This window comes from Crassostrea angulata, chromosome 8 (genome assembly GCF_025612915.1).
Source record: "Crassostrea angulata isolate pt1a10 chromosome 8, ASM2561291v2, whole genome shotgun sequence".
Lineage (NCBI taxonomy): Eukaryota > Metazoa > Mollusca > Bivalvia > Ostreida > Ostreidae > Magallana > Magallana angulata.
Genome location: NC_069118.1, coordinates 43,248,849 through 43,258,513, shown reverse-complemented (window position 1 = coordinate 43,258,513; position 9,665 = coordinate 43,248,849). Strand labels below are relative to the sequence as shown.

The 9,665-nt window shown below is 32.5% G+C and overlaps 1 long non-coding RNA gene across 1 annotated transcript; it reads right to left on the bottom strand.

The window, feature by feature from the left end:
• Window positions 1-384: 384 nt before the first annotated feature.
• LOC128157731 (uncharacterized) lies at window positions 385-6,343 on the bottom strand. The gene is made up of 3 exons (XR_008239851.1): window positions 6,247-6,343; window positions 4,059-4,131; window positions 385-512 (listed from the first exon to the last, which is right to left on the bottom strand). It is a non-coding gene; the product is annotated as an uncharacterized LOC128157731 (long non-coding RNA).
• Between the last annotated feature and the right edge of the window lie 3,322 nt (window positions 6,344-9,665).

The window sequence follows — 9,665 nt, the reverse complement described above, 5'->3', positions numbered from 1 at the left end:
ACAATGTAAGGATAATTCCCGAAGCATTCTGAAAGAATCGTTCCTCTTGCGTTCAAATTGTGTTCACATATCGTTCACCGCGCGTTCACCGTTCACTTTGCGCTCGTTTTTGCGCTGCGTTGGCGCTCCGCGTTCGCTCACTGTTCACCAGCGCCGACCAAATGCCGTTCAGCGTGCGCTCATCGTACGCTCATCATTCGCTTAGCGTGCGCTCACCGTTCACTCAAGGTTCAAGTTGGAAAGTAGAACGTTTCAGGGACTGTACAATTTATACTTGTTAACCTAATATAAGCATTCTTTACAAAAATTAAAAGCATTATTTGTAGCTCTTCAAACACAATACGGGGTATGATACACGATTAATAAAGAAATCAAAGTATTTTTCACATGATTTTATTTTCACTTCTTCTTTTTCATACAGTCTCTCCATTTACCACCAGAGCTCCAACTATTGTACTTCGACACGTAATCACGTTTCTGGGCTTGGTCGAATCTCCTTTTCCGCAGTTTGCCTACATTAATTAAATATTCATAGTGAATGAATGAAAAATATAACACAACATTAATTTAACTTTGAATATTAATCAAAACCAAATTGCATTTTCCTGAATTTACGTAACGTTTTTTACTAGTGTAGAAAAAATTATTGAAATTCATCTTGCTTACGAAAAAAGTATTAAAAAAAACCCTCGTTCGGCCAGAATCCAATTGCTCGTAACGGTTTTTTTCTGATACAGTAGATTCCTTATTTTACGTGAGTACTTAATTCCGCGATTGGACGATTAACCATCAAATCGCGAGAACAAAAAATCTCGAATGCCGAAATTTTATCTTAGTTTCATATAGTGCATGTGTCCCAAAAGAACTAGTTACGGTGTATGCCAAAAATGGCTCTGTCTCTATATCAAACGATATTTTACTAAAAGGTAGACATTAATATGTAACTTCATGAAATAGAACAGTTTTGATAATTTCTTCATAATTTTTGCGTGTGCCACTGCTCAAATAGTGTGTCATTTTAGTCACGTTATAATGACGTCGTATTTAGCATCGTAACGTTATACACGTAAGCGGTGGAATTCATATGAATCACTTTATGATGGTAACTTTGAATAAGACGGTAAATTGTATAATGACCATTACAACATCCATACAATTACAAACTGATATCTATTCACAGTAAATAAAAAGTCCAATATCTCGTGTGTTTCTGGAAAGTTCAAATTATAGTGCTCCATATATAAATCAATGTTAACACATCTGCCTTTACAATTACGTTACATCATTTATACATTCTCTTTTGAAAGGATTCATATTTAAAAAAAATAAATATTGTAAATCATTATAGTCTTTAACAATTAAACATAATCTGATTAATTTCCGTATTTCAATTTGCATTCAAACTACATGCAGTTTTGTTCGGATTTAGTTTCACAGTGTAGTTTCAAAGTACGAAATCGGGATTTTCTTGAAAAGGTAGCAACTTGTTTTTGTTATTTGGTGTTTGCGTCTTCGCATTCGCTAGCATCAACGATGAGTTTTGTTTGAGATATGCATGCCTAAAATCGTTGAGTATTAATGCATTTATGCAATAAACAATCCGATTGTTATCTTTTTATCTTGCACTTTTCGCTCATATTCAGAATGTTTGTGTAATGAGATATGGAAAGAGAAAATATAAAGCGTCGCCGTCATCGATTTACTGAAACTTTTTTTGTTATTTCCGAAAGTCAAACAAAGTTGCGATCAGTCAATACCGTTGGTATTATTTCTATATAATTTAAATCAACACTAACCTGCAGGAACTTTTTTTTCCATTACACATATCTTAAAAACAATGGATTTGGGTAAAAAATTGAAAAATATACATTTGCATGCACATTTACAGGTACCTAGCCTTTCAAGGTATTAACAACCAAACCTCAAAAGCCAGTAGCTAAATACTGTTTATTATAGATTACCTTCATGTTAAATAGTTTAATTTGTGTAGTTTAGACGCAGTTGATAATCCGTTCTATTACCCTCAGCGTTAGCAACAGACTTGGCAACGGGTAACACAACGAATTGTTACATGCGCGTAAATTATGTGCGTACGGTTCGGGGTACAATCCAAGTCATTTCTATATAAAAGTAGTAAAATTTCTATAAAATTAAGACAATTAGTATAATAAATTAAAGTGCCTGTTTGTGAGGGTAACAGTTGAAATTGACACCCCTCGAACACCATTGTCAACCTCCGCTTTGAGTTGACAATGGTTTTCTCGGGTGTCAATTTCAACTGTTACCCTCCCAAACAGGCACTTTTTATATAATAATCCTAATGAAAATCGAGGAGTTAATTTCCGCGTAAAATCACAAGAAGCACATATCGCGGGTTTTAAAATCTCGCTTTTATTTTTCGGACAAATGTAAACTAATTGAAACTATGATAAACGTTTGGCGTTTTTATATTTTATATTCTCGCGATTTGATTCAAAACATTTGAGTCGCGGAATGAAGTACTCACGTAAAATAAGGAATATACAGTATGTTTAGGTATGTATAATACTTTCGACGCATGACTACATGTTTGTAGGCTATCATCGGCTTTATCGGTACAAATATTATTTTTACAGCGCACATATTAGAACATAAAGTAAATAAACATGTGCTTGCAAATAAATATATTCACTGATGCAGAAAAATAGTACATTAAACAGAAAAAAAGATATATATGTTTGACTAAACGCACGACATGATCGTGGCAAGGTGTGAATGTCAGACCGTAAGCCTATAGGACCTTTTCATTGTTATCAATTACTTGTCAACTGAATTAATTTAAGCATTGAAGATGAGTCATGTAAACTTATTTTAAGATTTTATTGTATATTACAGTATACATCAACAACCTTTTGTTTGATGAAATCGGGAGTCCTCTCACAATGTCGAGTAAAAAAAATCGCTTAGCCTCATTTCTTTCACTTAGGACCCGCCTTACTCCAAGAATGTGACGTTAAGTAAACAAACTTGTTCTGTAAATCCGTTTGAAATGCTTCAAATGAAATTTACTGATAATTTCTGAGTGAATGGATCATTCACTGAACATTTCTATAAAAATACGGGACTTATTGTTGTACTAATGATTTTTTGTTGTGTTGTGTAAACAAATGTGAAAAAAGTGCTACTTTGTTACGGAAAGTCTTTTGAGAGTTCGAGAGTGAAGTATGGCGAATATATATCTTGTTTTAATCATTTGCCAAATCAAAGAATCGTTTCAAGAAGCTCAAAGTATGTAGTGTGAATGAGGAAAAAACTATAAAAAATTTACAAGTTCGGGGAAAACAAAATGAAAACATAAGTAAACAGTATACGGTAGGCCTAAATACTGTTGACGGTAGACCTATAGTGAAAACAAAAATGATCACGTCCTATATTCATTATCATGATAATATTTAATTAGAATTTATTAAAGATATCATTTTTGTAATTAAAGTTACCGAAGATAAATTCGTCTTATCTTGTCTGATTATACGGCGAATACAACCGCATCTGCTCGACTGAAACCACCACTAAAACTCGTCACAAAACAGGAAAATTAACTATCAGCGCAGGCCTCGAGCAAAATGTAATTATGTTTAAACCTTTTCTCTTTTTAATAATATTATAATGAAGCATGTTTCGTTTTGCTCGAGGACTGTGTTCTATGTAAATTTTCAAATTTTATAGTAAGAATTGTCTTGAATATGTTAATTTCCGGTAAACATCGTGCATTTAGCGGTTGCTGGTGTTCTTAGCAACGCTTTGCACGATTATTTTTACGGATTTATCGCTTATACTTGATATCATAATCGTAATTATGCATTTATTTACTTCTTATAAACAACTTGAAAAATGTTGGAATTTTAGGCATTTATATCATTACAACAGTATTTAGTTCTTAAAAGCGAGATTTTAGATTTCGCAAGACGGGATTCTCGCGATTTTACGCGGATATTAATTCCTCGCGTTCAATTATGAATTTACAGCATACTGAAATTCATTGAAATTCATCTTGCTTACAAATAAAGCATCAAACAAACCTTCAAAAAATGAATTGGCCGTAAGGAATCCAGATGCGATATCAATTAGCCCGAAAAGGAGAAGAACAGTGATCTAATAATAGAACAAATAAATTGTAAACAGTTACAAACACCATCTTAACAAAGACTTTGCATTAGAAAAGGACGTCAAAGGACGTTTTACTCAATATGCTTTTCACCTCTTTTTCTACTTGTTAGTTATTATATGGTAAAAAGATAATTTTGTAAAATAGTTTCTAGTCAATAATAAATGCATACAATTTTCCGTTTGTTTATTTTGATGAGACTGTCTCATTTGTAAACCTTCTCAGTTTTTTTTATTCATCGGTGGAGTTTTTAAACATTTTAACTTACTTGGATGTTTACAATTGATATCATGTTTCAAATCACTGGGTATCTACTGTAATAAGTTGATTGATTATTTCTTTTCATGTTAAAATTTATGAAACAAGATACAAAAAATAATCACAGGGTGAAAAACCATCTTTAAGCAAGTCCTTTTAGATTGCTTAAAGGTGACTTAAAGGAGCGTAAAGAATAATTATACGATCTTTAAGTCCATTAACCTACGTTTAGCTAGAGGCTATATGTCCTTACTGTCTAAAAGTATTTAAGCCACCTCTAATCTACTTTTAAGTAGCCTTTAAGCATCTTTTAATGACATTTACACTTCCTTAGGTTGCTTTAAACTCTCCTTAGGTATCAAGGGACAGTTTCGCATAAAGTACCCGTGAATATTTTTGTAAAATTGAGAAAAGCTGTACTTGAGGGCTTATGAGTGTTGCTAAAATCCATGAAATGATTTTAAATAATTATCATTAGTTAGAGGGATGCTCTTGTTGAAATTAATATGCAATATGTAGGCCCCATATGTTAGGTACATGAGAATCAGAAGTAAAATGCGAAACCTGCGGCTTTGACTGTTGTGTTGACTTTACACAGTGAAAATGCAAGTTACAGACTGGAGGGTAAATAACACGAAAAGTAGGTGGATGGGACATTGTAAACTATACACCGGTAAGTTTCTGACATGTGATGGTGTAACATGAACACGGTACGGAAGGTCAACCCTTTGCAGGGAATTAGCTGGGGAGGTCTAAAAAGCTGAAAAATCATGAAAAATTAGCAAAAAATTAAAGGGTCAAAATCTCATGAAAACCAGTATGTAGAAAATTTTACAGGTTTTGACAAGTAACTTTCTTTATTATTAAGTCATCAGTTTATTTTTACTCGGACATGTACCGGTCCAGGGCTCACGATGGTATTTTGCCTCTGACAACAGCAGTATTGCAACAAGTCGAGAAAACTTCGCACTAATCTTTGAAAATCTCACATCAAGCGTATGCTACTTACATCCTTAAATTCCGATAAAATTCCTTAAATACTCTCCAAACTGAACTTTTATTCTGCAGCCAGATCAACTTCTGACCAGACCGGCCATTGTGATAGCTAATGTTTAACTCAATTTCATTGGTTATTATGCCTGATGGTCCAATCAGAATCAGTCTTTCTCGAAGACGTCAAAATGGCTGGCCCTGTCAGAAGTCAATGTGGTTCCAGAATTAAAGTTCAGTATCGAGAGTATTTAAGGAATTTTATCGGAGTTTTTGTATGTAAGTAGCGTGCATTTGATGTAAGATTTTCAAAGAGTAGTGCGAAGGTTTCTCGACTTGTTGCAATACTGCTGTTGTCAGAGGCAAAAACCCATCGTGAGCCCTGGACCGGTAAATGTCCGAGTAAAAATAAACTGGCGACTTCGAGAGAATAATGACGTATTTCTCCGCTATTTTAAGACCCATCAACTTGAAATTCAGCATGAGTGAATCTCAGACATAACTTTTCCGAAAAATACATGCATATTGCGAGTGTTTTAAAAATTAATTGATTTATTAGGCTTTTGAAGCGAGCTGGTAGTTTTTTATTTGGGTCAGAGTTCGACCCCTTTCTTTATTTATGGTTACATTGAAATTAATGTTAAAACGATCTTGGCCCCTGTGCAATTAAGATACAAAAGAAATACACCAGAAAGAAATTTAATCGTACAAAATATGCAGAGTGATGGGTCAACAAGTGCTGATTATAAATCGGGGTTGAAAAATACGGGTATTATCATTTGTACTGATTATCTATACATGTACAAGGTGATTTGAAAAAAATATTATTGAAGATAAAACTGAATAAGTCTTACCAGGACTTTGAAATTGGCTACCTTCATCATGATTGACGCCTCTCTTCTAGATACAGCAAGTAGGCTGTGTTGCTGTGCAAGAAACTCACCAGATATTTTATATATCATTGAAATACCTAAAACATGCATTAGATTGCATTACTGTTCAAACTGCAGTCGGTATTAAGTTTCAAATTCACCGTTCATGATATTAAAACACGATCGACACAGCTTGAAATGAACTCTTAAAAACCATCATTATTTAAAAATCTACACGTGTCTTTCAACGCAGACTTTTAATAAATTTGTTACCTGCATGGAGTTTTAACTTTAACAAACAAGCAGAATAATTTACATCTTGTTCAATTAAAAAAAAAACTAACTGTGTAATTATGTAAAATTTTGTCAAGTTATAGATTTCTTATAAAAATAGAATTCTACCAATATTTATTTTGGAAATCAGTTTTCAACGTGTGTGATTTGTAGATCTACAGGTCTGAAAAGGTATTCTACTGTGAAAAAAAGGACCCTACTTGTCAAAAAATACTGAATCTGGGTGATTTTCCTCGTAAAAATTTGACTTCTGGGTCACTATTCTATGGAGGTCACCTTTGGTCGTTACACTGGTGGTCATTTTTTTCTTCTTAACAGTCCACCATCACCCCCCCCCCCCCCCCAAGAAAATATGGATAGCACGGCATTTGATATAAAAAGAGGCATTGTTTAGTTCTTGAGGATGAGCCCTTTTAAAGCCAAACAATGGTCGAAATTTACTGATCTTGATATCAATCTAATACTATATATATATATAAGGGTGTTATAAGTAATCTTTGTAGTGCAACGTACATTTCAATATATTTCCAATTAGTTGTTGAGATGGTACAACGCATCTCAATTCCCATACATGTATATACAATATTGTACCATACAAAGTAAATGATTGTTTCATTTGTTTTCAGGTATCGGTGTACATAGAGACATAAACGCCCGACTTAAGTTATTGTCGCTGTTTTTGTTTTCAATTGATAACTGAGTTTTTTCATTCCTCCCAGCAATTTTTTTTAAATCCCAGAGGGATCTTAAAACATATGTCCTATACTTTTTATTTTTCTGGTTTTATGAAGCAGAAGTCCATTTGGTTGAAAAATAAGAATAAAGAAGGAAGGAACTTGCTGTCTATCTGGATCATTTATCAAAATATTATGAAAAGTTTTCTAAACAACAAGGAAAAACCCAAGTAAATTTAGTTCCGATCTCAGAAACGTCAGTCTACTGAATAAGAAACAGATACGGTAGATTCAATTCTGCGATTCAGCTGTGGTGCATCAAATTGCGCGATTATAGATTCGCAAACGCCGAAGTTTTATGATATTCATAGTTTTATTAAGTTCACGTTGGTCTGATAAAAAGCGAAACTTGAAATCCGCAAGATGTGCTTCTCGCGATTTTATGCGGATATTGCTTCCTCCTTTAATTAGGAATCTTCAGTTGATGATTTTACACTGTATGGCGTTTTATTCACTGTCTGAATATGATCGATATCCAAAGCTACTTTGTCTAACATAAAGTTTACTTGTATTTCGTCACTGCACAATTAATGTGGTTTAACTTTTAACTCCATCCAGAGCTTCGATACTCATTGCCAGTTTCGTGTTATAAACATTTTTTTTAATCTATTGGTGTCGAAAAAAACCCTGAAGTTTAATAGGTATGTCTATCAGCCAATTTATAATCATTTTCCTTGTCTATTGTTTGATTTTCTTGTATCTAATTATTTAGCTGATAGACGTATTTGGCACTCTGTCAACATCTCATGAAAAAAATACTATATGCAACACAAAAAGCAAAATTAGTATGGAATACTAATATGCCAGAAATATTTATGAAGTAATAGGCTTTATAAATAATTAACAAAATCAATTGTCATTATAAAATAAACGGTCAGCGAAACTGATTAAAGACTGAATACATGAATAGAATTTTAGAATTCTGACACTAGTAATCAGTCTTTGGAAATTTAAAACGGCTATATGCAGCAGCTTTACCCATATGCATACATCAAATTGCATAAAACGGTCAGTTTACAAGGTTGTTTGCATAACAAAGAAAAAACCCTGGTGGAAACCTGCGTAATTGTTCTAAAATTAAATCAAAACAGCGGTTCATATTACTGTCTAATTTTCATCATTATATAATAAATTGTATGCAATGTACTAAATGTATGAATTACGATACATCATATATGCACGAGGGTCAGCCTAAAGTAGTATCGCAATGAATATAAATGACAATTCATACTTTTTAAACTGTAAATTACGCAAAGTTTTGAATTACAATGGATATTTTCCGTCATGCTCAAGTTGAAAAATAAACAACCCTGAATTCTATATGCTTTGGTTTTATTGTTTGCAAGCTGTATGCGTTTTTTTTAAATCTTAAAATAAGACATTGAAAGACATGCTTAGATAATACGATATTCTTTGTATCAAATATTAATTTAAAATCAGAAAAAAGTATACACTGGCAACACAGTACATAAGAACAATTCCTAATTAAACATGTAGTTATTGTGTAATGTGTTTTGGAATCTGATATGCAGTACATTGTCGTAATATCAAGGACAATTATCATTGAAGATTGGACTTACAAAGGCAAAGCCTGATGTCCAATCCTTTAAGGTATTTTATTGCATAATTAATATTAGTAGAATTTAAATAATCATTACATATTTATAGTTTATATGGTCAAATATGTTGCATTTAAATGTGAATTTAAATTTTGATAAAAATCTACAAATTGATTGAATTTTACATAATAACACAATAATTTTTGTTTTTTTAGATTGAACAAGATATGTTAGATATTCTGCTTTTTTGTTTAAGTTAGAACACCGTGCAATTAACAAAAATTGTTAATTTGTTTTTAAAAAGCCTGCTTTAAAAGGCACATCTAGATTAATTCAAATAATGAGAGTTTTTCGGAGGATTTCATTTCAAGCTGTGTTTGTCTTGTTTTGATAATTGTCGATAAATTTCGAAATCATGACCGACAGCAGTATTATTAGAAATGCATACAACGTTTGTTTTATGTAATGTAATTGTAAAGATAGCAGGTGAGTTTCACACAGTGCACAAAGTCTAATTGCTGCATCAAGAAGAGAGTCGTCAGGTACGATGGAGGTAACCAATTTCAAAATCCTGGTAAGACCTAACTTATATCTTAATTTGATTTAACAATGTATTGTTTTGGAACACAATCTACTACCTATATTCATAATTATTGAATTTCAAAATGATAATACATGTATTTATCGATCTGGATTTATTATCAACAGTTGTGGACTCATCACTATCTCTATCTTGTACAAATGAATTTTTTGCTTAATTACTTGTTACTGAATTTCGTCACTGATTTTTTTTATATTTGTTAATGAAATAAAT